The sequence below is a fragment of the Nelumbo lutea genome, chromosome 8 (assembly GCF_056320005.1).
Source record: "Nelumbo lutea isolate HS-2025 chromosome 8, American lotus-T2T, whole genome shotgun sequence".
Classification (NCBI taxonomy): Eukaryota; Viridiplantae; Streptophyta; class Magnoliopsida; order Proteales; family Nelumbonaceae; genus Nelumbo; species Nelumbo lutea.
In genome coordinates, this window is record NC_142691.1 from 55,633,168 (window position 1) to 55,660,000 (window position 26,833).

Below are 26,833 nucleotides of genomic sequence, written 5' to 3' on the forward strand. Positions count from 1 at the left end.
CGTTCCCTTCATAAAGCAAGTCCGCATTTGTTCATTAATGACTCGGTAACGGTATTGTTCAATCAACATCAATTGTTAAAAGAGACGCAGTTTTGAAACTTTGTAAATTGTAATATAGGCTTTTCATTCTATGAGTCCACATCCCTTGCCCATACAAACTCTATCCACGTCTACCCACATATCATCATATCCACGCATGGAGAATATCTCATCCCTTGCATAGTATTATGTAGGGAAAGATGTTCTTATTTCACAGGAGTAGTGTGTTGTGCACAAACATGGGTAGAGTTCTCGTGGGTAAGAGAACCAGAATCTCATTCAGTGATTGGTGAGACTTATCTACACCTTGCTTTGTCCTTACCCAATCCCTTGCGACTTGTCTGGTGGGCATCACTAAAACAATTTCTTTGAAAGTTTCAACTTTCTTTCCCTTCATAAAGCATGTCTGCTATTGTTCATTAATGACTCGGTAATAGTATTGTTCAATCAGCATCAATCCCTAAAAGAGACATGGTTTTGTACCTTTGTAAATTGTAATATAAGCTTTTCATTCTATGAGTCCAAATCTCCTACCCACACAAACTCTATCCATGTTTACCCACCCATAGCATCGTAGCCATGCATAGAGAATAACACATCCCCTACATAGTATTATGGACGGAAAGATGTTCCTAATTCACGGGGGTTGTGTGTTGTGTGTAGAGTTCTCGTGGGCAAGACATGAATAGTCTCATTCTATGGCTGGTGAGCCTTATCTAAACCTTGCTTTGTCTTTACCTGACCCCTTGCGACTTGTCTAGTGGGTATCACTAAAGGTATGTAATTTATTTGAAAGTTTCAATTTTTGTCCCCTTCATAAAGCAAGTCCACGTTTGTTCATTAATGACTCGGTAGAGGTATTGTTCAATCAGCATCAATTGTTAGAAGAGACACGGTTTTGAAGCTTTGTAAATTGTAATATAGGCTTTTCATTCTATGAGTCCGCATCTCTTGCCCATAAAAACTCTATCCACGTCTACCCACAAAGCATCATAGCCACGCATGGAGAATATCTAATCCCTTGCATGGTATTATGTAAGGAAAGATGTTCCTATTTCACGGGGGTAGTGTGTTGTGGGCAGACATGGGTAGAGTTCTTGTGGGTAAGAGATATAGAATCTCATTCTGTGATTGGTGACCCTTATCTACACCTTGTTTTGTCCTTACCCAATCTCTTGCGACTTGTTTGGTGGGCATCACTAAAACAATTTCTTTGAAAGTTTCAAAGTTCTTTCCCTTCATAAAGCAAGTCTGCTATTGTTCATTAATGACTCGGTAACAATACCATTCAATCAGCATCAATCCTTAAAAGAGACATGGTTTTGAACCTTTGTAAATTTTAATATAGGCTTTTCATTCTATGAAACCAAATCTTCTACCCAAACAAACTCTATCAATGTTTACCCATCCATAGCATTGTCGCCATGCATAGAGAATATCACATCCCCTGCATAATATTACGGATGGAAAGATGTTCCTAATTCATGGGGGTAGTGTGTTGTGTGCAGAGTTCTCGTGGGCAAGACATGAATAGTCTCATTCTATGGCTGGTGAGTCTTATCTACACCTTGCTTTGTCTTTACCTGGCCCCTTGCGACTTGTCTAGTGGGTATCACTAAAGGTACGTAATTTCTTTGAAAGTTTCAAGTTTCGTTCCCTTCATAAAGCAAGCCCACGTTTGTTCATTAATGACTCGGTAGCGGTATTGTTCAATCAGCATCAATCATTAAAAGAAACGCAATTTTGAAGCTTTGTAAATTGTAATATAGGCTTTTCATTCTATGAGTCAACATCTCTTGCCCACCCAAACTCTATCCACATCTACCCACATAGCATCATAGCCACGCATGTAGAATATCTCATCCCCTACATAGTATTATGTAGGGAGAGATGTTCCTAATTCATGGGGGTAGTGTGTTGTGGGAAGATGTGGGCAGGAGATCTGGAGTTTCATTCTATGGCTGGTGAGTCTTATCTACACTTTGCTTCTTCCTTACACAGCCCCTTTCAACTTGTCAAGTGGGCATCACTAAAGGTAATTTTCTTTGAAAGTTTCAAGCTCCATTCCTTTCGTAAAGTAAGTCCACGTTTGTTCGTTAATGACTCGGTAGTGGTAATGTTCAATCAGCATCAATCATTGAAAGAGACGTGGTTTTGAAGCTTTGTAAATTGTAATATAGGCTTTTCATTCTATAAGTCCATATCTCTTGCCCACACAAACTCTATCCACGTCTACCCACATAGCATCATAGCCACGCATGGAGAATATCTCATTCCCTGCATAATATTATGTAGGGAGAGATTTTCCTAATTCATGGGGATAATGTGTTGTGGGAAAATGTGGGCAGAATTCTTGTAGGCAAGAGATCCGAAGACTCATTCTATGGCCGGTTAGTCTTGTGTACACCTTGCTTTGTTCTTACCCAGCCCCTTGCAACTTGTTTGATGGGCATCACTAACAGCAATATCTTTGAAAGTTTCAAGTGTAATTTTCTTTGAAAGTTTCAAGCTTCGTTTCTTTCATAAAGCAAGTCCATGTTTGTTTGTTAATGACTCGGTAGCGGTAGTGTTCAATCAGCATCAATCGTTGAAAGAGGCGCGGTTTTGAAGCTTTGTAAATTGTAATATAGGCTTTTCATTCTATAAGTCCATATATCTTGTCCACACAAACTCTATCCATGTCTACCCACATAGCATCATAGCCACGCATGGAGAATATCTCATCCCCTGGATAATATTATGTAGGGAGAGATGTTCCTAATTCACGGGGATTGTGTGTTGTGGGTAGATGTGGGCAGAATTCTTATAGACAGGAGATCCAAAGTCTCATTCTATGGTGGTTAGTCTTATGTACACCTTGCTTTGTCCTTACCCAGCCCCTTGCAACTTGTTTGATGGGCATCACTAACGGCAATATCTCTGAAAGTTTCAAGTTTCATTCTCTTCACAAAGCAAGTCCGTGTTTATTCATTATTGACTCGATAGATGTATTATTCAATCAGCATCAATTCTTTAAAGACATGCGATTTTGAACCTTTGTAATGTAGGATTTTCATTTTGTGGCTAGTGAGAACCTTATCTACACCTTGCTTTGTCTTTACCCGGCCCCTTGCAACTTGCTTGATGGGCATCACTAATGGTAATATCTTTCAAAGTTTCAAGTTTATTTCCCTTCACAAAGCAAGTCTGGGTTTATTCATTAATGACTTGATAGATGCATTGTTCAATCAGCAGCATCAATCCTTTAAAGGCATGCGATTTTGAACCCTTATAATGTAGGATTTTCCTTATGTGGCTACTAAGAACCTTATCTACACACCTTGCTTTGTCTTTACCCGGCCCCTTGTGTATGCATTGTTGTATTCATTAGTAAACAAGATATGATGTTTGGTTGGGCCACGGTGCCAAGGCCTCATTTCTATATTACAATTATATTTTTAAAACATAACCCTTACCAGCCAGAACTTTAACTTAAATTTTGGAGTTGGGTTCAGGCTATCTCCTGGCCACTAGTTTCTTGTTCAGCAGAAATTAATAAACAGTTGTTCTAAATTAAAAAATAGTTAAAATAAAAAAAGGTTAAAAACCGTTGGTCTAACGGATTGATGATTCAACCACGCATAGAGAATATCTCATCCCCTGCATAGTATTATGGAGGGAGAGATGTTCCTAATTCATTGGAGTTGTGTGTTGTGCACAGAGTTCTCATCGGAAAGACATGAATAGTCTCATTCTATGGCTGGTGAGTCTTATCTACACCTTGCTTCGCCCTTACCCAGCCCCATGCAACTTTTTTGGTGGGCATCACTAAAGGCAATTTCTTTGAAAGTTTCAAGTTTCTTTTCCTTCATAAAACAATTTTATGTTTGTTCATTAATGACTCGGTAGTGGTATTGTTCAATAAGCATCAATCCTTAAAAGACACGTGGTTTTGAACCTTTATAAATTGTAGTATAGGCTTTTCATTATAAGAGTCCATACTAACACTGGATTTAGAATGATTCTGGTACCATTTGGATTTTCAACCTCTGGGGGTAGAAGTTTCTTCTTACCTTCTACCTTCTCCATCAGGTGATAATGCCCGATTATGGGTAGAAACTATGCTTGTGCCAGAGTAGATAATTATCACTCCCTTATTTGATTGGGATGCAAAGACATTATGAATTGAGGGGACTGAGGAACTCCCACTCAGCATAACACCACTACTACCCATATTGGAGACGGCATTGCTTTCACTAGCTCTGTGGCCATTGGATCTAATACCATTTTGAAACAAAGAGAGAAGTCAAAAATAATTGATGAAATGTTGTACGATCCATTGTGCTTCAACTGATCCTATCTATCTATTTATAATGATTAGTAGTAGTGATTAATTACAAATGTAGTTGTACAAGATAATGAACAAGCAACGATAAGTAAAATAAAATAGGACTCTAGAGAAAATGATTTTCCTAAACTTATAGAGTTTATATTGAGATCAACTTAGGATTATTATAATCCTGATCTAATATTGTTAATATTGTGATAAGTACTGTGAACCTTCATTAATGATAACAAAATAATTATGGAAATATCTGAAATACAACGAAAAAGAATGAAACATGTTCTTTTCCTATTGATCTTTTGGACAAGTGCTAACCTCACGGTATCTGGTACTTTACTAGATGTTGTTACAATATCTGAGGTACTACTTAAAATATTAATTCATTGCTTTTAGAAGGTACAAAAAATGGAAAAGGTAGGATTGACACTAAACATCCATTCAGAAATGAGGTTTCCTTTCAATCTGCTTAGCACCATTGTTTTTAGCATGCAGAAGGAATTTGTAATGCAACAAGCCAAATCTTGGTGTGGTTAGTTTTTGCTTGAAGAGTAGAGTGATTATTCCCCAATCACCTTAGGAGTTAGACAGGTCTAATAGATCTCAATTTTTAGTTAAAACATATTTTTAACTTGAATGAGTTGAGGTGTAAAAACGAGGTGGTGCACCGAACAGAACTTGCAACCAACTATGATCATGACTCCAATGTGGTCCTTGGAGAAGGCATTTTGATGCTTAAATCCATAATAGGTGTTTGAATTGACATTCATGGATACATAACTGCATTCATTCCCTTACCCCAATTTACTAGCACAATCTTACCTTTTGGGTTGGCTTGAGGCTAACTAGCCAAATTTCCACCCTACATGAAATGTCTCATGGGCCTCATTAAAGGCAATTTCTCTGTAAGTTTCTTGTATCTTTGCCTTACTGAAGCAAGTCCTTGTTTCTTTTTCATTGACTAAGTTGTTACATTATTCAATTAGCATAAATCCTTAAAAGAGACACAGTTTTTAACCTTTGTAAATTGTAATATAGACTTTTCATTCTATGAGTCCAGATCTTTTGCCCACACAAGTTCTATCCACATCTCATGTATGGGCAAACATGGGCAGAGTTCTTATGGGTAAGAGATCCAGAGTCTCATTATATGATTGGTGAGTCTTATCTACACCTTGCTTTGTCCTTACCCAAACCCTTGCGACTTGTCTAGTGGGCATCACTAAAACAATTTCTTTGAAAGATTCAAGTTTCTTTCCCTTTATAAAGCAAGTCTGCTTTTGTTCGTTAATGACTCGATAGTAGTATTGTTCATTCAATATCTATCCTTAAAAGAGATATGGTTTTAAACCTTTGTAAATTGTAATATAGGCTTTTCATTCTATGAATATAGATCTCTTACCCACACAAACTCTATCCACATCTACCCACATAGCATCGTAGCCATGCATGGAGAATATCACACCCCCTGCATAGTATTATAGTGGGAGAGATGTTCCTAATTCACTGGGGTAGTGTGTTGCAGGTAGAGTTCTCATGGGCAAGAGATGCAGAGTCTCATTCTATCGCTGGTGAGTCTTAGCTACACCTTGTTTCGTCCTTACCCAACCCCTTGCGACTTGTCTAGTGGGCATCACTAAAGGCAGTTTCTTTGAAGTTTCAAGTTTCTTTCCTTTCATAAAACAATTCTGCTTTTGTTTGTTAATGACTCGGTAGCAGTATTGTTCAATCAGCATCAATCCTTAAAGGAGACACGGTTTTGAACCTTTGTAGATTGTAATGTAGGCTTTTCATTCTATGAGTCCAGATCTCCTATCCACACAAACTCTATCCATGTCTACCCACATAGCATCGTAGCCACACATAGAGAATATCTCATCCCTTGCATAGTAATTATGGAGAGAGAGATGTTCCTAATTCATGAGGGTAGTGTGTTGTGTGCAGAGTTCTCATGGGCAAGATCTGAAGAGTCTCATTCTATGGCTGGTGAGTCTTATTTACATCTTGCTTCGTCCTTACACAACCCCTTGCAACTTGTCTGGTGGGCATCACTAAAGGCAATTTCTTTGAATGTTTCAAGTTTTCTTCCCTTCATAAAGCAAGTCCGTGTTTGCTCATTAATGACTCGGCCGTGGTATTGTTCAATCAGCATCAATCCTTAAAAGACACGCAGTTTTGAACCTTTATAACTTGTAATATAAGCTTTTCATTGTATGAGTCCAAATCTCCTATCCACACAAATTTTATCCACGTCTACCCACAAAGCATACCAGCCACACATGGAGAATATCTCATCCTAAAAACTGCTGCTAAAACTCTTATCCTTAGAAGTTCTAGCAGCATTTTTTCGACTGCAGATACAGCCACTAAAGAGATGCACCAACTACCATTAATTCCCTCTAATCTCCTGCAATTAAATATAGTGGCAGTCAGGATTTTTTTAGATAAATTTTCCCCACTTACCCAAATAACCTTTAATTATTTTCAAATATTAAATAAGCATACAATTTGCTTCAAATAACTTGCTTTCTATTTATTCATCCAAATTTAAATGAAATACAAAATACAAGACATCATATACAAATAAATTTTAAAGTCTGCTTTCCATTCAAAATACTACTTTTGTCCATTTATTCATTTATTCTAAAAAATACAAATTACATCCATCCATTCGTTCATTCTCAAAAGTATCTAATTTCATTCAAAACACTTGATTTACAAAAACTGCTTCTGCTTCTCCCAAAGTCCAATAAAAATGAATTCCTACACAGAAGATGAAAACAATGGTAAATAAACTTAAATCAAAATCATAAATAAGAATCAATCATTTAATTCACTATTATATAAAATATCTGAACACAGTCAAGTTTGATAACTGACCCAAATCAATTCAAGTTCAAATAAGCCACAATAAAGAATTCACTAGCACACTTGGTTGTACAATAGTCTAGCAATTTTTGGGGAATCCAAAATTACAATAGTTCGGATTTCCTCCTCTGACCTGCCTCACTGCTTGTTGCCTCACTGCTTGTTGTAGTCACACATGAGGAATATCTCCTGTACCTCTATGTTTCATTCATGGGGAAATGTTCCCAATGCATGGCTGCAACTTCTGTGACCTGTGTTTTAGTATATAACAGTCAAAACATTTTTATTGTACTGTACTGGACACTACTTAATTTCATTCAGCATGGTCAGAGATGAATATTTTTCACCTTAATGCAGATATACAGTTGTTTCTCATTGAAAATATGTGAACATGTTTCTGCTAGATATTTTTGTTTAAAATTTATATTATGACAACTACAACTTTCTTGGTCAAGGATTGTAGTCCTTGCTGTCTAAAGGCTTCAAGGCATATGCAGGTGATAATTCGATTGGTTCCATGGGTGCCTAAAAGCATAGCTGATCATCTAGCAAAGCAAAGAGATTTATTGAGAGAAGTGTTTTCGGACTCAGTTGTAATTTCCAAAAAGTAAAGTTGTAGTCTTTGTTTTCGATTAAGTTGTATTTTGTGGCTACCCAAGAGATGTAATGTTTTTCTTTGCTAATTTAATGAATTCCTCTGTGTTATTCCTCAAAAAAAAACATTAGTTGTATAGGGTCATTATACTGTACAAAAATAACACATGGCTAGGCCTCCAACCCTGACCTAAATCAAATTAAAATAATTCTTTCCTAATACTTACACAAGTAGAAAAGACATTGTATCAGAATCATCCAACATAGAAGCCCATCAATGAAATATTGAGCATTCTATTAGATCCGGAGTTTCATTTTATGGCTAGTGAGTCTTATCTACACCTTGCTTTGTTTTTACCCAGCCCCTTGCGACTTATGTGGTGGGTATCACTAAAGTTACGTAATTTCTTTGAAAGTTTCAAGTTTTGTTCCCTTCATAAAGCAAATTCGCATTTGTTCATTAATGACTCGGTAGCGGTATTTTTCAATCAACATCAATCCTTAAAAGAGACGCGGTTTTGAACCTTTATAAATTGTAATTTAGGCTTTTCATCCTATAAGTCCATATCTCTTGCCCACACCAACTCTATCCACGTCTACCCACATAGCATCGTAGCCATGCATGTAGAATATCTCATCCCCTACATAGTATTATGTAGGGAGAGATGTTCCTAATTCACGGGGCTAGTGTGTTGTGGGAAGATGTGAGCAAAGTTCTCGTGGGCAGGAGATTCGAAGTTTCATTCTATGGCTGGTGAGTCTGAATTACACTTTGCTTTGTCCTTATACGGCCCCTTGCAACTTGTCTAGTGGGCATCACTAAAGGTAATTTTCTTTGAAAGTTTCAAGTTCCATTCCTTTCATAAAGCAAGTCCGCTTTTTCATTAACGACTCTGTAGTAGTATTGTTATATCAGCATCAATCCTTAAAAGAGACACGGTTTTGAAACTTTGTAAATTGTAATATAGGCTTTTCATTCTGTGAGTCCATATCTCTTGCCCACACAAACTCTATCCATGTCTACCCACATAGCATCTTAGCCACGCATGGAGAGTATCTCATTCCCTGGGAGAGATGTTCCTAATTCATGGGGGTAGTGTGTTGTGGGAAGATGTGGGCAGGAGATTTGGAGTCTCATTCCATGGCTGCTGAGTCTTATCTATACCTTGCTTCGTCCTTACCCAGCCCCTTGCGACTTGTCTGGTGGACATCACTAAAGGTATGTAATTTCTTTGAAAGTTTCAAGTTTCGTTCCCTTCATAAAGCAAGTCCACACTTGTTCGTTAATGACTTGGTAGCGGTATTGTTCAATCAGCACCAAACCTTAAAAAAGACACGGTTTTGAACATTTGTAAATTGTAATATAGGCTTTTCATTCTATGCGTCCATATCTCTTGCCCGTGCAAACTCTATCCATGTCTACCCACATAGCTTCTTAGCCACGCATGGGTAGATATAGGCAGGGAGAGATGTTCCTAATTCACGGGGATATTATGTCATGGGTAGATATAGGCAGAATTCTCGTAGGCAGGAGATCTGAATTCTCATTCTATGGCTGGTTAGTCTTATCTACACCTTGCCTTGTCCTTATCCGGCCTCTTGCAACTTATTTGATGGGCATCACTAACGGTGATATTTTTGAACCCTTCACAAAGCAAGTCTACGTTTATTCATTAATGACTCGATAGATGAATTGTTCAATCAGCACATGCGATTTTGACCCTTTGTAATGTAGGATTTTCATTATGTGGCTAGTGATAACCTTATCTACACTTTGCTTTGTCTTTTGTCTTTACCCGGCCCCTTGTATATACATTGTTGTATTCATTAGTAAACAAGACATGATGTTTGGAGTTGGGTTCAGACCATCTGCTGGCCACTAGTTTCTGGTTCAGCAGTTCAATCGTCCGATTCCGATAAACAATTGTTCTAAATTAAAAAATAGTTCAAATAAAAAAAAGGCTAAAAACCGTTGTCTTTATTAAACGGATTGACGATTCAACCATTTTCAAATTAAAAAAATAAAAATAAAAAATAAAATAAAATACAATTGGAAAACGCTTGAGTAATTTATCTGTCAGTTGTTGAATGTGGATGCCGACGAATGGTTGGACGTTCAATCAATATCACTCAAAAAAGACACCATTTTAAACCCTTAGAATAGTATAGTCGTAGGCCCCCAATAGTACTTTAAGTATATCCCACCTCCGCCCGGCTCTGTCAACTCTAATACCCAAACAGTAAAATTCAGGTATTGCCGATCTCTGCGGAATATTTAATTATTTATTTAAACGGCCAAGGGTTGGTTGCACACTTTTATTCCAATTATATTCTCCAAGGGGAAGTGATTATGGTATGACTAAATGCTGCTCATTAAGATTTTTGATAAGGTGGTTATTTGATTTAGTGGGTGATTCTTGTGCACGGGAGAGAGTTTGCATCAATTATTTTAGCAGTATTTTAAAATTTTTACTCCCATTCAATCTTAACCGTTTAATTGAATTCAATCTCAATCATTTAAATAGAAAAATCAAATTTTTACTCCCATTAAGACGAAGGAATTCTGATGAAGGAGATTGAAGATTGGATGAGATTGCATGAGACTCCAAATTAATATAAGAGGTTTTGTGAAAAAAAACCAATTTTTTCTATTCCTATTGGAGTTTCTAAGGCTGTGTTTGGAGTGGAAAAAGTTGAAAGAAAAGAAGGGATGAAAAGAAAAGGAAAGGGAAGGGTAAATTGCTGAAATCTTTCCTGAATTTTGTCGTATAGTTGCAGGGAGATCCCTTGTCGTAGAATCTTAAAAAAAAAAAAAGGCGTGAAAATGCCTAAAATACAGATAATTTCTATTGAGGCTTGTTTCTACAAAGTAAAAACTAATAATAATACAAACTTTATGAAAAACTAAAATATAGACAATTTAAAAAATAAATCAATTTCTGAAAAAAATAAAATAATAAAATGGAGAGTTGTCGTTGGAATTTAGTGCCTTGGTTTAAATAAAGAAATTTCTTGGAAACAACCATGCACGCCAAAACTTTAGTGCCTTGGGTGGAATTTTCACTTGGCCAACCTCTGTTTCGAGCCCATCCGGTCCTCCACCCCTCACTGATATTTAATTAGCATTCAATCACAGAGCCACAAGAGTGCAAACATCCATCTTTCACCGATACCAAGTGGTCATGGCCTCTTATTCGTCTTCTTCATCCGCCTCTCGGTGGAGTTATGATGTTTTCTTGAGTTTTAGCGGCAATGACACCCGTAAATCCTTTTCTGATCATCTGCATAGTGTCTTAGTTAGTAAAAGCTTTCGAACATTCAGAGACAATGAAAGACTTGAAAAAGGAGAGGAAATTTTACCACAATTACGCGAAGCGATAGAGCAATCAATGATTGCAATCGTCATTTTTTCAAGAAATTATGCTTCTTCAAGATGGTGTTTGGATGAACTTGTTAAAATTTTAGAATGCAAGCAAACAATGGGTCAGCTTGTTTTCCCTGTTTTTTATGATGTTGAACCAAGAGATGTACGCAAACAGATTGGAAGTTTCGGGAAAGCATTTGATGGCGTTAAAGAACGATTCAAATTGGAGAAGATGAAGGTGCAGAGGTGGGAGGAAGCTCTCACAAAGGCTGCAGATTTGTCCGGTTATGATGTACGAAATACTGCCGACGGGTAATCCTCAAATCCTCGTTCTAATACCTTCATTTTGTTTTTCAACTTAATTATATCTACCTCCTAAAACCTCAGGTAATACTTGAAGACTAGGAAATATTTTGTTTTCAAGATCCCATGAAAAAAGTTTCCTACTTCCGTATCACTGTGATTGTAAACACTATAGAAAGAGAAAATAAACGGAAAACAGCCTCTAGCTATGCCTGCCTGTTCCGGAATGGATTGCAGGGGTGAGGCTATAGAGTTCGCTTTAGGCAGGGCTAAAATAAAAAATCATGACCTTTCACAATTTTACTCTTCAAAATAATAATAAATAAAAGGAGCAAATTTACTGTTTTTTATACATAATTTAGTTTTTGAATTTACCTTACTGACCTTAAGATGTCAACGAGGCAATCTCATCCGTTGGAATGAAATTGAATTCAATAATACCTTTTCTTTTTTCGAGAAGTAGAATTCGGATAATACTTGAGTATTGCTTACTTTTTTTTTTTTTTTTAATTCTTGCTTGAAGTATTGCTTACTATTAGGCTATGTTTGGTTTGAATGAAAAGGCAAGGAAAGACAGGGAACCTATTCAATGTTTCTAAGGCTCCATTTAGTTTGTGAAAAGATTTGAGTGGGATAAGAGGGATGTGAAAGTGTAAAAATTCAACTTTCTATTGTTTAGTTTTACACGAAAAAATAGTAGGAAAATTATCAACATATGCATGAGGGAAGATGAAGACGACACCACCAGAGGCAGATCTGGGTTCCTAAAACCATCTGTTGCTGGTTTCCTTATGCAGAAGGTAGAAGGTAGAAGGGCAGTGGTATATCTGGGGTTCCTGAAATCATCAAGTTCAAACTTTCTTCTTCATCCTCATGCATATGCTTTACCAGCAACGCCAGATATGGGTTCCTAAAACCATCTGTTGTAGGTTTCGTTATGTAGAAGGTAGAAGGGCAGCAGCAGATCTAGGTTCCTGAAACCATCAAGTTCAAACCGTCTTCATCATCATGCATATGCTTTACCAGCAGCAGCAGATCTGGGTTCCTGAAACCATTTGTTGCTGGTTTCCTTATGTAGAAGGTAGAAGATAGAAGGGCAACAGCAATGATTACCAGCAATGGTGGTGGCGGGCAGAAGGTAGAATGGCAGCAACGATTACCAGTAGCGGTGGTGGAAATTACCAGCAGTGGTGATTACCACATGAAGACAAAACTTGAATTTTCTTGAGTTTTCCAACGGGGTCGCACGGTTTTCGTGCAACCTGGATTACACAATTTTGGGATCTCACATCCCACTTTTTTCTCATCCCATCTCCCTATTTCCCTTGAAACAAATGAGAGAATGAATATTTTTAGAATATTCCCTTTTTCCTATCTTCATCCCACAAGCCAAACGGAGTCGAAAGGTTTTCTTAGCTTTCCTTTCCTTTTCCTGCATTTTCCTTCAAACCAAACATAGCTTTAATAGATATAAGAATAACATTATGATAGGATGCATCCAGGACCTACAAACATGATAGTATCCATAGACTTGGTAATTGGATTGGTTCATCAAAGGCTACATCTTAATCCTAAATATTCAAGTTAGGGTTGACCTGTTGGTCAATGGGTCTGTTGGTCTTAGATTAAGTCAATGATTTTTTTACCAAAAAAGAAAATAGTTTTAATGGCCTGTTTGAATGACTCAAAGAGTTCAATTGTTTGGGTCAAATGTTGGTTTGAAAAGAGGTGATTTGTTAGTGACCCATGACCCAACCTGATATATTTTACGAAAAAGTACTGACAGGCTCAATGCATATTTTTTATTTTCACTATAGAACTATAAACATTCAGTCAATAACCCACAATCTTTGCACTAATATCTGCCCCGTGAATTGGAATCAATTCCGAGCTAGCACTTACCCCAATAATACTTTTTGCCTGCAAATTCTGACCATGGGCTGAACCGTCTTTCTCCCTATATTTTATAGTCGGATTTTATCACCTTTTAACATTGGATCAGGTCAGGTTCGCAAGTTAGGTTTAATTTTTGCGAGTTACGTCCTATGAACCTGTGGGTTCACAAGGTGCGTGAACTCACCGATAGAAAAACATGTCATAAACTCGAGCAAGTGGTAACGTTAATAGGTATTCAACTCTAAGCTATAGAGAAACGATAGCACAACATCGGAAATATATATATATATATATATATATATATATATATATATATATATATAGAGAGAGAGAGAGAGAGAGAGAGAGAGAGAGAGAGAGAGAGAGAGAGAGAGAGAGAGATGGCCCATTGGCCTAACTGCATACTTTATTAAGAGATGTAGCTGCATATTGGCATACCCAAATCCCTTGTGCTGAGATCTTTGAATATTTTAATACTTAAATGTATTAGTAATTATGCACATGTTTTGTGTATGACAATTTTTGACGACAACAAGATGATAGTAAATAATATGTTTCTAAATTTTTCTACAATTTTTATATTTCCATTTATATAAAAGTTATTCATATTTATCACTTTAATACGATGACTATATGATAATAAAGATTTTCCAAAATGCTTTCTACAAAATCATTTTGTTTCTTTTACATTTTTTTGTGCTTTCTTCTTCTTTTTTTAATTTTTTTTTATTATTTAACTATGATAAGGGTTAACATATTTCGACATAAAAGGTTGAATTGTTGATTTGCCACCAATCAAGAGAACAATTCCAATTGGATTGTTTTTATTTTGCATTTTATTTTCATCATCAATTAAAAACAATTATTCTTTGTCACACTTATTTTTTTTTTAATATGGTTAACTAATATAAAATTTAATGAAATAATAAAAGTTAATATCCTAAATGAGACTTAATGAGAAGCAATTGAATAGGGAGAATTGTAATAGCCCAAATTACATTTTGTGCCCTAGAGGGACCAAATTCAAAAATAGGGGTATTTCGGTTAAGAATATGATTCAATGAATATTAATGGAAATTAATATCTTAAATATAAGACTTAATGAGAGGGATTTGAAAAAAGAGAAAAAGTGGTTGTTCAAAATTAGGAGATGTTTTAGGAGGATGTTTTTAAGGTGGGGAGATAGTTTTTGGAGAAATTTTTGGAGAGAAGATGATTTAGGTGATAGGGGAATGTGCGTGTGCATGTGTGCATGTGCGTATATGTGTGTTTGTGTTTGTGTTTGTGTGTGTATGAGAGAAAGAGAGAGGGGGAGAGAGAGAGATTTTAGGAAGATATTATGATTTAGATTCTTAAGATTTGAATTGTTGATAGGAAAGATGATATGTCCTAATAAGTTAGGCTAAGTCCCTAGTCACTTAGCTTAATGAGAGGGTTGGAAATGGAAAACGATAGTCTACAAAACATATTTTTGACCATAAACCATTTATTTGCATGGTGTTTGGAAGCATGGGCACTTTTTGGAACCACTTTTTAAGAAAAAACGCTCATACTTCCAAGACCTGTTTTTCACAAAAGAATGCTTCTGCTATGTAGGCAGTGAGAAACACTATGCTGTTTGGTAAGGTGATTTTCATCACCATTTTTCATGTATGTGCTGGCAGGTAAGCACCACATAGGATACACATCAGTCATGCATCAGTGGGGTCCTGATTTTCAAGGCATGCCTGAATTTATAATAATTGACTGAATCAAACAATGAGATACACGGGCATTTGTTAAAATGCCTATGTGGATCCAATGTGGCACCCTTTTTTGAAAAACGGCCACAATTCCAAACATCATCCCGTTGATTTTGACAACAGCTTTTGTCAGTTTTTTATTTTATTATTATTTTTTAAGTCAGAACGGGACATCCATTCAAACTGGATGATCAGACCGTTTGACCTGGAAACTGATCCCCAAAATGGTTCCATGTTTGTTCCAGCTTTTAAAAGTGATCTCCAAAAACAAAGTAGGGACATCTTTGTTTTTAGAAGTGGACAAAACTGTCCATCATTCTTTAATAATACATGATTAATATTCATTTCTTCTGTGTTTTACGAATTCATTTTGATTAATATATATCCTTGTTTTGACTTTTGTTTTGTATATTTTCTTCTGTTCTTGAATATTGATTTTCAGGCATGAGGGACAGAAGAAGTGATTTCAATGTTAAATCTCCAACTTAATGAGGTGTGCATTATGGGGATAACTGGAATGATAGGAAGTGGTAAAACCACCATTGCTAAGGCTGTCTATAATCAAATATGTGACAAATTTGAAGGTACATGCTTTCTTGAATGTGGTGGAATAGTTCCAGAGAAACATGATGACGTAGTTCGTCTGCAAAGACATCTTCTTGCTGATGTTTTACGGGAGAAGATAGAGAAACAAGATATACGCCATATTGACCGTGGAATCAATGAGATTAAAAGGAGACTCAGCAATAAAGTGGTTCTTGTGATTCTTGATGGTATACAAGATTTCCTGGGGATCATCATTGGTTTGGTAATGGCAGTAGGATAATCATAACAACCAGAGATAAGCATTTGCTAATAAAGAAACATGCAGAGATATATAGGATTAAAGAACTAGATGAGGAACAATCCACTAAACTCTTTGGTTTGCATGCTTTTGGGGAAAACCATCCCCCACAATATTATCTAGATCTCGCGCCACGTATAGTAAACCGTGCTGAAGGCCTTCCTTTAGCTATCGAGAGTTGGGGTAGTTCTTTATATGGCAAAGACATATCAGTATGGAAAGAGTTTGCAAAGAAGTCAGAAAAAATTCCTCATGACAATGTTCTGAATAAACTTAGAATAAGTTATGATGCATTGGGTGATCTCCAAAAGAATATATTTCTTGACATTTCATGCTTTTTTGTGGGAATGGATAAGGATTTTGTAGATGCCATACTGGACGGTTGTGGTTTCTATTCAAAACTTGAAATTACGGAACTCATTGGTAAGTCTCTTGTAAAAGTCGATGAGAATTCTCAATTGACAATGCACAATTTAAATCGAGATATGGGGAGAGAAATTGTTCGACAAGAATCTCCTAATGAACCTAGACTGCGTAGCAGATTGTGGTCTCTTGATGATGCCCGTGATGTATTGACAGAGCATAATAAGGTAAGAGCTAAAACCATAAATGCTATTAATCTACCTTATATGAATTGTTTAGAATGTTAGTTTATTAAAGTGCTACAAGAAAAATGCAAAATGGTTTATATTGGAGGTATCACAAAACATTATGACACACATCGGCATAATAGGATGTCTTTATTTGGTCTGATAGTCAAGAAGTCCAAGGAGAGCCCCATCATGTTCCTCTCCCCACATTCACACCCAAAAATAACTCCCCTACATGATTAGATTAAACCCTCGTTGTTGAGCAGTAAGTTTTACGATAAAATGATTTAGGGCCTATTACTTTTTCTTTAGATTTTGAGAGGGGGAAAGTTGGTCAATGGGATTTTGGTTTCTATTGACCAAGATAATCATGTTCTTTTTCCAAATTTATGTGGGGCTTATGAAAAATTTACTTCACTTGGATATCACTTTCCTTGAATAAGTAATACCCATCTCTTAGGTGGGTTAGTAACTTTTCCTCCTGGGGGGAAGTTGCCAATACTTTGTTATGACAAAATTGCCCCTTTAATGATGATTTTATGGCTAAAATGTTCATTTTCTCATTTATTGCAAAACAAAAGAACATGAGTAAATATACTTACCCAAGGAAGTATTTTCTAGAAAATATTTATTCGAGTAATTAACTACCCGAAAAATGAATGAGGCCTTAATGAGATTTAGCGTAGCCAATACTGATGGGGAAAAATATTAATACATACAAGTTGGTGATTAGGTTCTGGTTGGACCCAACCAAATTACACCTTTAGTTCCTTGCAAGGATTAAAGTGTCTGTATTGCGTATTGTATCAAACAATTTGGTTACAAATATGTATATGGATACGCTTTGAAAAGACATGGTTACAGATGAAAGATATGAAAACACATGAATACGGTAGGAAAATAATACAAATTCCATAAATACATCTATTACACTAATTTTAATTTATAGAATATATTCAACATTAACTGATGAGGTTCTGAACAGTTCGAAACCAGAAAAAAGAAGAAGAGAAACTTATCTTTCATAAAAAAAATAAAACCTTCTACTAATAGTAGCTTACATGAGCTTATATACACAACAAGAGACTAACAGAAAGAATAACAATAAAATGCCAGCTCACTAAAACTAACTAACTAATTCTCTAACTCACTTAACAGAATAAATAACTAACTAAATGAGCTATACTAAAATTACAGCAGCCGTACATCCCCCCCTCAAGTTGGAGTAGGATTGAGCTCAGTCATGCCCAACTTGGACAGTAGCTTGAAAAACTGAGGGCCTGAAAGAAATTTAGTGAATAAATCTGCTAGCTGTTGATGTGTAGAGATGTGTTGAGGAGAAATAAATCCAGCCTTGAATTTTTCACGCACCAAGTGGCAGTCAATCTCAAGGTGCTTGGTTCTTTCATGAAAAAACAGGATTAGCTACTATGTGAAGTGCAGCCTGATTATCACACCACAAGTTTATAGGAAGCTGAAGTGGGATGTGAAAATCATTGAGAACATAAGTGCACCATTGAATTTCACACAATGTTGAGGCAAGACTCCTATATTCAGCCTCTGCAGAAGACCTTGAGATTGTGGTTTGTTTCTTGGTTTTTCAAGAAATCAATGCTGAACCAATATAAACACAATAACTAGTTAAGGAACGTCTGGAATCAGGGCATGAAACCCAATCTGCATCACAGTAAGCTTCAAGTTTCAATGAATTATCAACAGAGTAAAATTATCCTTTAGCTACAGAAAACCTTTCAGGTACTTAAGGACATGTAAGGCAACATTCTAATGATCCATGGTTGAGGCAGCAACAAATTGACTAAGTTGCTGAACTCCAAAACTAATATCTAGTCTTGTAAAATTCAAATACAGCAACATTCCCACCAATCTTCTGTATTTATCAAGATCAGACAACAAAGCACTGGATTTATTGAAAAGTTTAAGACCTTTAGGCAATGGGGTGGCTGTTGGCTTAGCACCTGAAAGCCCTGCATCCTTAATCAAGTCCAAGGTATACTTCCTTTGACTTAAGTAGGTTCCTTCTGAATTTCTAGCGATTTCAATGCCAAGAAAGTACTTGGCATAACCCAAGTCTTTAATGGTAAAAGTAGAGTAAAAAAACTGTTTCACCTTAATAATATCCTTCTCATTATCACCTGTAATTAAAACATCATCAACATAAACCAGGAGAGCTAAGAAGGATTGATCTGACTTTCTGATAAAAATGCAGTAATCATGAGAAGATTGAACAAAACCATAACCCTTTAACTTTAAGCAACATTCTGAATTCCACTGCCTTGATGCTTTCTTAAGCCCATACAAAGACCTTTTAAGCCTGCACACTTCACCTTGTTTAGCCTTTGTATATCCTTCTAGTGGAGTCATATAGACTTCTTCATCAATATAACCATGTAAAAAGACATTATTGATGTCAAGCTGATGGATAGGCCACTGTTTAGCAGTTGCAATCACCAAAAAAATTCTGACAGTAACTATCTTTGCAACAAGTGAAAAGCTGTCAAAATAGTCAACCCCCTCCACTTGATTATAACCCTTAGCTACAAGCCTAGCTTTGCATATATCCACACTCCCATCCAAATTTAATTTGACCTTATATACCCACTTTGAGCCTATGACCTTTTTTTCCAATAGGTAATGCAGTCAATTCCCATGTTTCATTTTGTTCTAAGGAAGCCAACTCATTATTCGTTACATCAACCCATTCCTTCTGACCACTAGCTTGTTTATAGGATTTAGGTTCTTGAAATTGAGATACATTGCCCAAAAATTGCATATATGCATGAGAAAAAATAGAATTGGATGTATATGGATATGTGGGAGGTGTGTAAGGGGAAGGGTTCAAACACTGTGACTGAGAAGTAATAGCAGCAGTAGATGATGGATTTGTAAAGCTAAAGTTTTTGACAAAGTCATTAAACCAAGCAGGTTTCGATTTTGTCCTAGTACTTTGTCTTTTAGGAATGGAGGACGATGTAGGTAAAGAATTAGGTTGTGTCTGGATTTCTAGTTCTAAAGGTTGACTCTCTAGGTTAGGTTGAATGTCATCTTGTAATGTAGTGGAAGGGTCAGTAAAAGGCAATGGATCATCAAGAGGTTTAGGATTAGAATCAACAAATGGAAAAGTTGTTTCATGAGAAATTACATCTCTGGATGTAAAAATTTGATGAGTAGAAAGGTCATACAGCTTGTAAGCCTTTTGTCCAGGTTCAAAGCCAATGAAAATGCATTTAAGGGCTCTTGAATCAAAATTGTCTTTATGAAGTCTTGTATTAGTTGCAAAACACTAACAACCAAAACATTTTAAATTGTCATAGTTTGAAAGAGCGTTATACAAAAGCTCATAAGGTGTTTTCCACTGCAAAACAGAAGTAGACAGCCTATTCATTATATATGTAGCCATAAGCAAGGCATGACCCCAAAATTTTCTAGGTAGGTGTGCTTGATATAATAAGGATCTAGCAATTTGAAGGAACTATCTGTGTTTTCTCTCCACAACACCATTCTGTTGTGGAGTGTAAATACAACTTCTCTGGTGTAAGATGCCTAATTCACAAAAAATGTTTAAAACTCATGATTTAAGAATTTTGGACCATTGTCTGACCTGAGAATCTTGACTATTGTAGCAAATTGGTTTTCCACCATTCGAATGAACCTGGTAAGAATGATAACTGTTTGGGATTTATGTGCCATAAAGAAATCCATGTGGCCCTACTATAATCATTTACTATTGTGAGCATAAAGTGTGCTCTAGCAATAGATGGATGCTTATAAGGACCCCACAGATCAACATGCAAAAGATCAAAGATATGGGAATTTTGAATGGATCTAGTTGGAAAATGAAGTCTGGTTTGTTTAGATTGAGGATATATTTGACAAGGTGGAAAAGTATCTAATTCTGTTTGAGCCATGAAATGCAAATATTTCAAAGTTTTAACAGAAGCATGACCCAATCTTTTATGCCAAAGGAACAATGAAGACACTACTTTATTATTATTTGAAACAGAATCAATACAAAGAGTATCCAGCTTTGGCACAACATGTGCATTAGCTTTATTACAGAAATGAGGTGTTTCAATGGAAAAACTAGACTTATCAAGCACATACAAGGTTCCTATCAATCTACCAACAACTATCTTCTTCTCAGTCCTTAGGTCTTGCAGTAAGCAATGTATAGGATAAAAGATAACTTTAATGTTAGAAGTTTTAGCAAGTTTACTTACTGATAGGAGGTTAAAACTAAAACTAGGTAGGTATAAGGCATCTTTCAATGTTAAAGAAGAATGTAAATGGATATCTCCAATTGATTTTACTAGTTTTGTAGTTCCATCAGGTAGGTAAACTGGACTTTTGTGTAAAGGCATTTTAGGTTTTGTAAAAAGGGTAATATTATTGCACATATGATTTGAGGCACCTGTATTAACAATCCAAACCCCATGTCCATATAAATCAAGTGTGTTCAAAGCAAAAGTATGAGCAAAATTTATACCTGCATAATCTTCATAATGAGCAAGGCTAGCATGATTACTGTTGACAATCATCTTCCCTCTGAGCATCTTTGCAAATTCTTGTCGAATGAAGCTAGATCGTTGTTTTGTATCTTTCTCAGTCTTGTTAGCTAGCAAATTAAGTGTTGATTAGTAGAATTAGCTGCATTAGCTCTCTCAGCTGCTCTCTGATCCTTTAAGGTTTTATACCAATCAGGATACCCATGTATTTTGAAGCAAGTCTCCCTTTTGTGTCCATTCCTATTGCATTGATCACAAAACTGGCTTTCCCTTTCTTTCTTGCTAAAATCAGATTTCTTGTAACTTACTCTCCCTGCACCTGGCTTTCGTGCATTTTACTTGTAGTTCAGATTTCCTTGAGGCTTTGCAAATAAGGCTGTGCTCTCATTATTATCAGTAAATGTCATCTGGACTGCTCTCTGTTTCTCTACCTTCTGTAGCATAGAATATGCTTTGTTAACAGATGGTAATGGCTCCATGAGAAGAATCTGGTCCTTTGCATTGTCAAAACTATCATTTAGCCCCATCAGAAACTGCCTTAGCCTATTTGATGCAGTAATATCTGACATTAACCTTGCTGCACCACATTCACAATGAGGAATAGGCTGTAGGCAGTTCAACTCATCCTAAAATCTTTTCAATCTTGTATAATACTGAGCCACAGACATGTTGTTTTGAGAGATTGTGCTTATTTCTCTCTACAACTGATAAAGCATTGGACCATTGCTCTCTCCATATCTTTCCTGCAACTCATCACATAATTCTTTGGCAAATCTAGAATATAAGAAAGCCTTAGCATTTTCTTTCGATAATGAGTTCAAAATCCATGAAATCACCATGCAATTCACTCTATTCCATTGTTTATATAGAGGTGATTCCTTTTCAGCTTTCTCACAACTTCCATCAATAAACCCTAGCTTAACCTTTGTTTCAAGTGCAATCATCATCGATTTGCTCCAGGATAGGAAATTATTACTTGTTAGTGGAGTAAAGACCAAAATCATCCCTGGATGACCAGAACTTTGCAAGTAAAGAGGATCTCCATTGTTAAGATCCTTCGACAAATCTCTGTTCTCTCCATTGATCACTTGATCCAATCTAGGAGAATCTCCTTGATTCTTAGCCATTATCAATTCTTCAAGCTCAAGAGTAACAATCGATTCAATCAAGATTCAAGAGTATCCATAGCACAAGATCCTGAAGCTCTGATATCATGAATAGTTCGAAATCAGAAAAAAGAAGAGAAACTTCTCATTCATAAAAAAAAAAAAAAACTTCTACTAATAGTAGCTTACATGAGCTTATATACAAAAGGAAGAGACTAACAGAAAGAATAACAAACATTGTAACTAACAGAAAGAATAACAGAGAGAATAACAAAAAGAATAATAACAAAATGCCAGATCACAAATACTAACTAACTAATTCTCTAACTCACTTGACAGAATAAATAACCAACTAAATAAGCTACACTATAATTACAGCAGTTGTACAGGTTCTAGAAGATATATTGTTTGGATTGACACCGGTTGATCATTTTCTAATGGGAAATGGTTGAGCACAATACAAATAATCCTTTTTTTGGGGGGGGCTCGATCAATAACCTTGAACAAGAACTCACTGGTGGATAATCACAATTGCCTGATCTAATCGGATTATTCTTTCTTTTCTTCTTTCTGACTACATCTCTCTCCAACTTTCTTCTTTTCTTCTCTCATCTCGAAACATGAAGATGATCATGAGTAATATCACAGGGAGAATCACATGGAAAAATATAGGAGGCAAAATAGGATTTTAAAAGTTTGTAAGTTTGCATGAGTAATATCACAGTGGGTCAACACATGAGGTCTTTTTAAGTCTGTTTTTAAACCCTAGTGTATGTTATTTAAATCAATTTCCAAAAACTCAGGATATGTTTAAGCTAGTCTTTTACCTTATATTGTTTAACACCCAATTTCCCTTTCGTTATTTCATTTTATTTATTTTTGTTCTTTGTTTACATTTTTGATATACAGCCGTCACTGAGAAAGTTGAAAATCCTTAACCTTGGCAATTCTACGTTTCTCACAACGACCCCTGACTTCTCAAATCTCCCCAATCTTGAGAAATTATTTCTGAGTGGTTGTTCAAGTTTGAGGGAGGTTCATCAATCCATTGGATGTCTTACGAAACTTGAGCGTTTGAATTTGGATTGCTGTGAAAAACTTGCGCAACTTCCAAACAGCATTGGTGAACTAAAGTTGCTACGACATCTTTCTTTAAGTGGAACTGTAGTAAGAAACCTACCGTCTTCAATGGAATACTTGGAATCTCTTGACATCATTGAACTCAACTTCTGCCAACAACTTGAAAACTTACCAGAGGAAATGGGGGATATCGAGTCTTTAGATGAACTTCAATTAAGTGGAAGTGCAGTAAAACAACTACCAAACAGCATTAGTAGGCTTTCTGAGCTTCGGATGCTTGACGTAAGTGATTGCAAGAATCTTGAAGCACTTCCAGAACTTCCATCAAGTTTAGAGTATTTGAATTTAGGAGGGTGCAACTCTTTGGAAATGTTAGGGAATCTTGGGTGTTTAACCAATTTGAGAGAAGAGCTAGATCTAAGCTACGGAAAATTTCATAGCCTACCAAACACCCTCAGTCAGTTTTCACATATCTCTAAGCTTGATGTAAGAAATTGCAAAAACCTCCAGGCACTTCCAGAGCTTCCATCAAGTTTGTGTAGTTTGAAGATAGAGGGTTGCACATCCATACAAGAATTTCCAAATCTGTCCAACACAAGGAAGTTGGAAAGATTATATCTTGGGAATAATGAGAAGCTGGTTGAAATTCCCTCTGAGATTGTGCTCTTGAAGGGTCTAAAAGATCTTATTATCCATGACTGCGCACAAATAAATGAAGAACGACTAGAGAAGTTGTGGGGTATGGAATCTTTAGAGTATCTTGGTGTAACATTATTAAATGTTGGTACACATTTTTAGAAGTCGTTAAATGAACTCTCTCGAAGATCAGTAAAGATAATCTATTTTCAGTGTTTTTGTTTCATTCCAATGTAACTTGTTGCATCTTCCAAATCTAGTTAATTCCCAAGGTTTGTCGATTCTTCTCCCAAGGTAATTAATGTCAGCCCAAGTCCAATGTAAGTCGGTTCACCTTCAACCGACTTCACCTAGTATAAATAGACCTCTGTACTGGTTCGATACATCAAAGAGAAAAATTAGAAAACTACAAAACCTTTCTCTCATTCAACCAAGTTCTACTCTGTTTTTTTTTATCTTTTTTTTTACAGTATTTGATGTTACTATCATTATCAACCATCAGTGGTATCAGAGCACGTTCGATCAAATCTCTTGGGCATGAGTTCTTCTAAACAATGTGTGCAGAAGCCAATCGTTCCACCCTTTCTCTTCCAATCTTCAATGAAGAAAATTATGACTTCTGGTCTATCAAAATAAAGACCTATTTTCGGTCACAAAGTTTATGGAGAATCGTTGAGGAAGGATTCTGCATTGCTGAAGACACCTCTACTCTTTCAGCAAGTCAAAAGAAGATCTATGAAGAAAATCAACAAAAGGATTGTCAAGCACTATTCTGCTTACAACAAGCAATGGCTGAGGAGATATTTCCTCGAATCATGGGCGCATCAACTGCAAAAGAAGCATGGGATACATTGCAAGAGGAGTTCCAAGGATCTGTCAAGGTACGCACTGTTAAATTGCAGAAGTTTAGAAGGGATTTTGAAAATCTTAAGATGAAGGATAATGAGACTGCAAAAGATTACTATTCTAGAATAAAAGGAATCGTAAATCAAATGAGAGCCTGTGGGGAGACTATTTCTGACAAGAAAATAGTCAAAAAAATTCTAATCTCTTGCACAGAGAGATATGATCAAATAATTTCGGTGATAGAAGAAACAAAGGATCTAGAAACACTATCACCAACAGAATTGATGGGCTCTCTCGAGACATATGAAAATAGGCGTGACAGGCAGAATGAAAATTTGGTTGAATCTGCCTTTCAGTCTAAAGTTAATCTGCGGTACCATAAACCAAAAGTTGATGGAAGAAAGTCACAAGGAAAACCAAAAGAAAATAATGACAAGTTTTCTTCATGTGGTATTTGCAAGAAGAGAAATCACTTGGAGAAAGATTGTTGGTTTAAAGAAAACCACAGTGCCAAAACTGTAAAAAATTTGGCCATGTTGAAAAAGTTTGTAGATTCAAGAAAACCCATCAAGCTAATTTTTCAGAAAAGAAAGATGAGGAAAATAATCTCTTTTATGCTTGTCATTCTGCAATAGAAGAAAAAAATGATACTTGGTATCTTGACAGTGGATGTAGTAATCACATGACTAAAAATGAAAGCATCTTCCATAGCCTTGATAAAATCAAGACAAAAGTCAAAATTGGTAATGGCGACTCCATGGAAGCAACCGGCAAAGGCACCATTGTTGTTGACATCAAACAAGGCAAGAAATACATAAATGATGTACTTTTGGTCCCTAAAATTGATCAAAATCTACTTAGTGTGGGCCAAATGATAGAAAGAGGCTACTCTCTACGTTTTGAGGGAAACTCTTGCACAATCTATGATAAGCAAGACAAATCCCTTGAAATTGCAAAAGCAAAAATGACAGAAAACAGGTGCTTTCCCATTCAATGGAAAGATGTAAGTTATATCGCAATGCAAGCACAAGTGTACGAGTCGTGGCTATGGCATAGAAGATTCGGACACTATAATTTCCATGGATTAAGGATTCTTCAACAGAAGAACATGATGCGTGACCTACCAGCCATCAAGGAGTTCAACAATGTCTGTGAAGGGTGTATGGTCGGAAAACAACATCGACAACCCTTCCCATCCGGCAAAGCTTGGAGAGCCAAAGCACCATTGGAGTTAATTCATACAGATGTTTGTGGTCCAATGCGTACTCCATCAAATAATCAAAACAGGTATTTCATCATCTTCATTGATGATTATACTAGAATGACATGGGTTTATTTCTTGCGAGAAAAATCACAGGTTTTCGATATTTTTAAAAAATTCAAAGCCCGTGTTGAGAAGTAAAGTGGTCACAACATCAAGACTAGAAGAAGTGACAGAGGCAAAGAATATACGTCTAATGAATTCAATAAGTTCTGTGAAGATGAAGGCATGGAGCATCAACTTACAGTCGAGTACACTCCAGAACAGAATGGAGTATTCGAAAGAAAAAACAGAACTGTTATGGAGACTGCAAGAGCCATGCTCATGGAAAAAGGTCTTCCCAAAATTTTCTAGGCAGAAGCAGTAAGCACTGCTGTCTATCTGCTCAACAAATGTCCTACTAAAGTTGTGCAAGATAGGACACCAATTGAAGCTTGGAGTGGGCAAAAACCATCAGCAAAGCATCTCAGAATTTTCGGATGCATATGCTACACACATGTCCCACAAGAGAAAAGAGGCAAACTGGATGAGAATACTGAGAAAGGAATTTTCTTAGGCTATAGCACTCAATCAAAAGGCTATCGAGTCTATAGCTTAAGGAAAGAAAAACTCATAATCAGTCGAGACATAAGCTTTGACGAAGATGTTGCATACAATTGGGAGACAAAAGAAGTTGAAAGAAAGACTATCAACTTGCCTCTATTACCAAGTCAAAGAATTGAAGAAGATCGTGATCAAATCAGTTCGCCAACACAATCAAAACCAGAACAAGCTTCACAGTCTACTCCGGACTCACCACCAAGGTGAACTAAATCCTTAA

At 36.3% G+C, this 26,833-nt stretch overlaps 1 long non-coding RNA gene and 1 pseudogene across 3 annotated transcripts; both read left to right on the forward strand.

Annotated features, from left to right (window-relative positions):
- The first annotated feature begins 1,869 nt into the window (after positions 1-1,869).
- On the forward strand, positions 1,870-7,928 carry LOC148844279 (uncharacterized). Of its 2 annotated transcripts, none has more exons than XR_016103632.1 (4): positions 1,870-2,074; positions 5,886-5,931; positions 6,305-6,346; positions 7,726-7,928. It is a non-coding gene; the product is annotated as an uncharacterized LOC148844279 (long non-coding RNA). The 2 variants fall into 2 exon arrangements; XR_016103633.1 differs by lacking the exon at positions 1,870-2,074 and adding an exon at positions 3,666-3,781.
- Positions 7,929-10,832: 2,904 nt separating this feature from the next.
- LOC148844280 (TMV resistance protein N-like) lies at positions 10,833-24,331 on the forward strand (annotated as a pseudogene). The gene is made up of 3 exons (XR_016103634.1): positions 10,833-11,498; positions 15,570-16,561; positions 23,100-24,331. The product of XR_016103634.1 is annotated as a TMV resistance protein N-like (transcript).
- Positions 24,332-26,833: the final 2,502 nt, after the last annotated feature.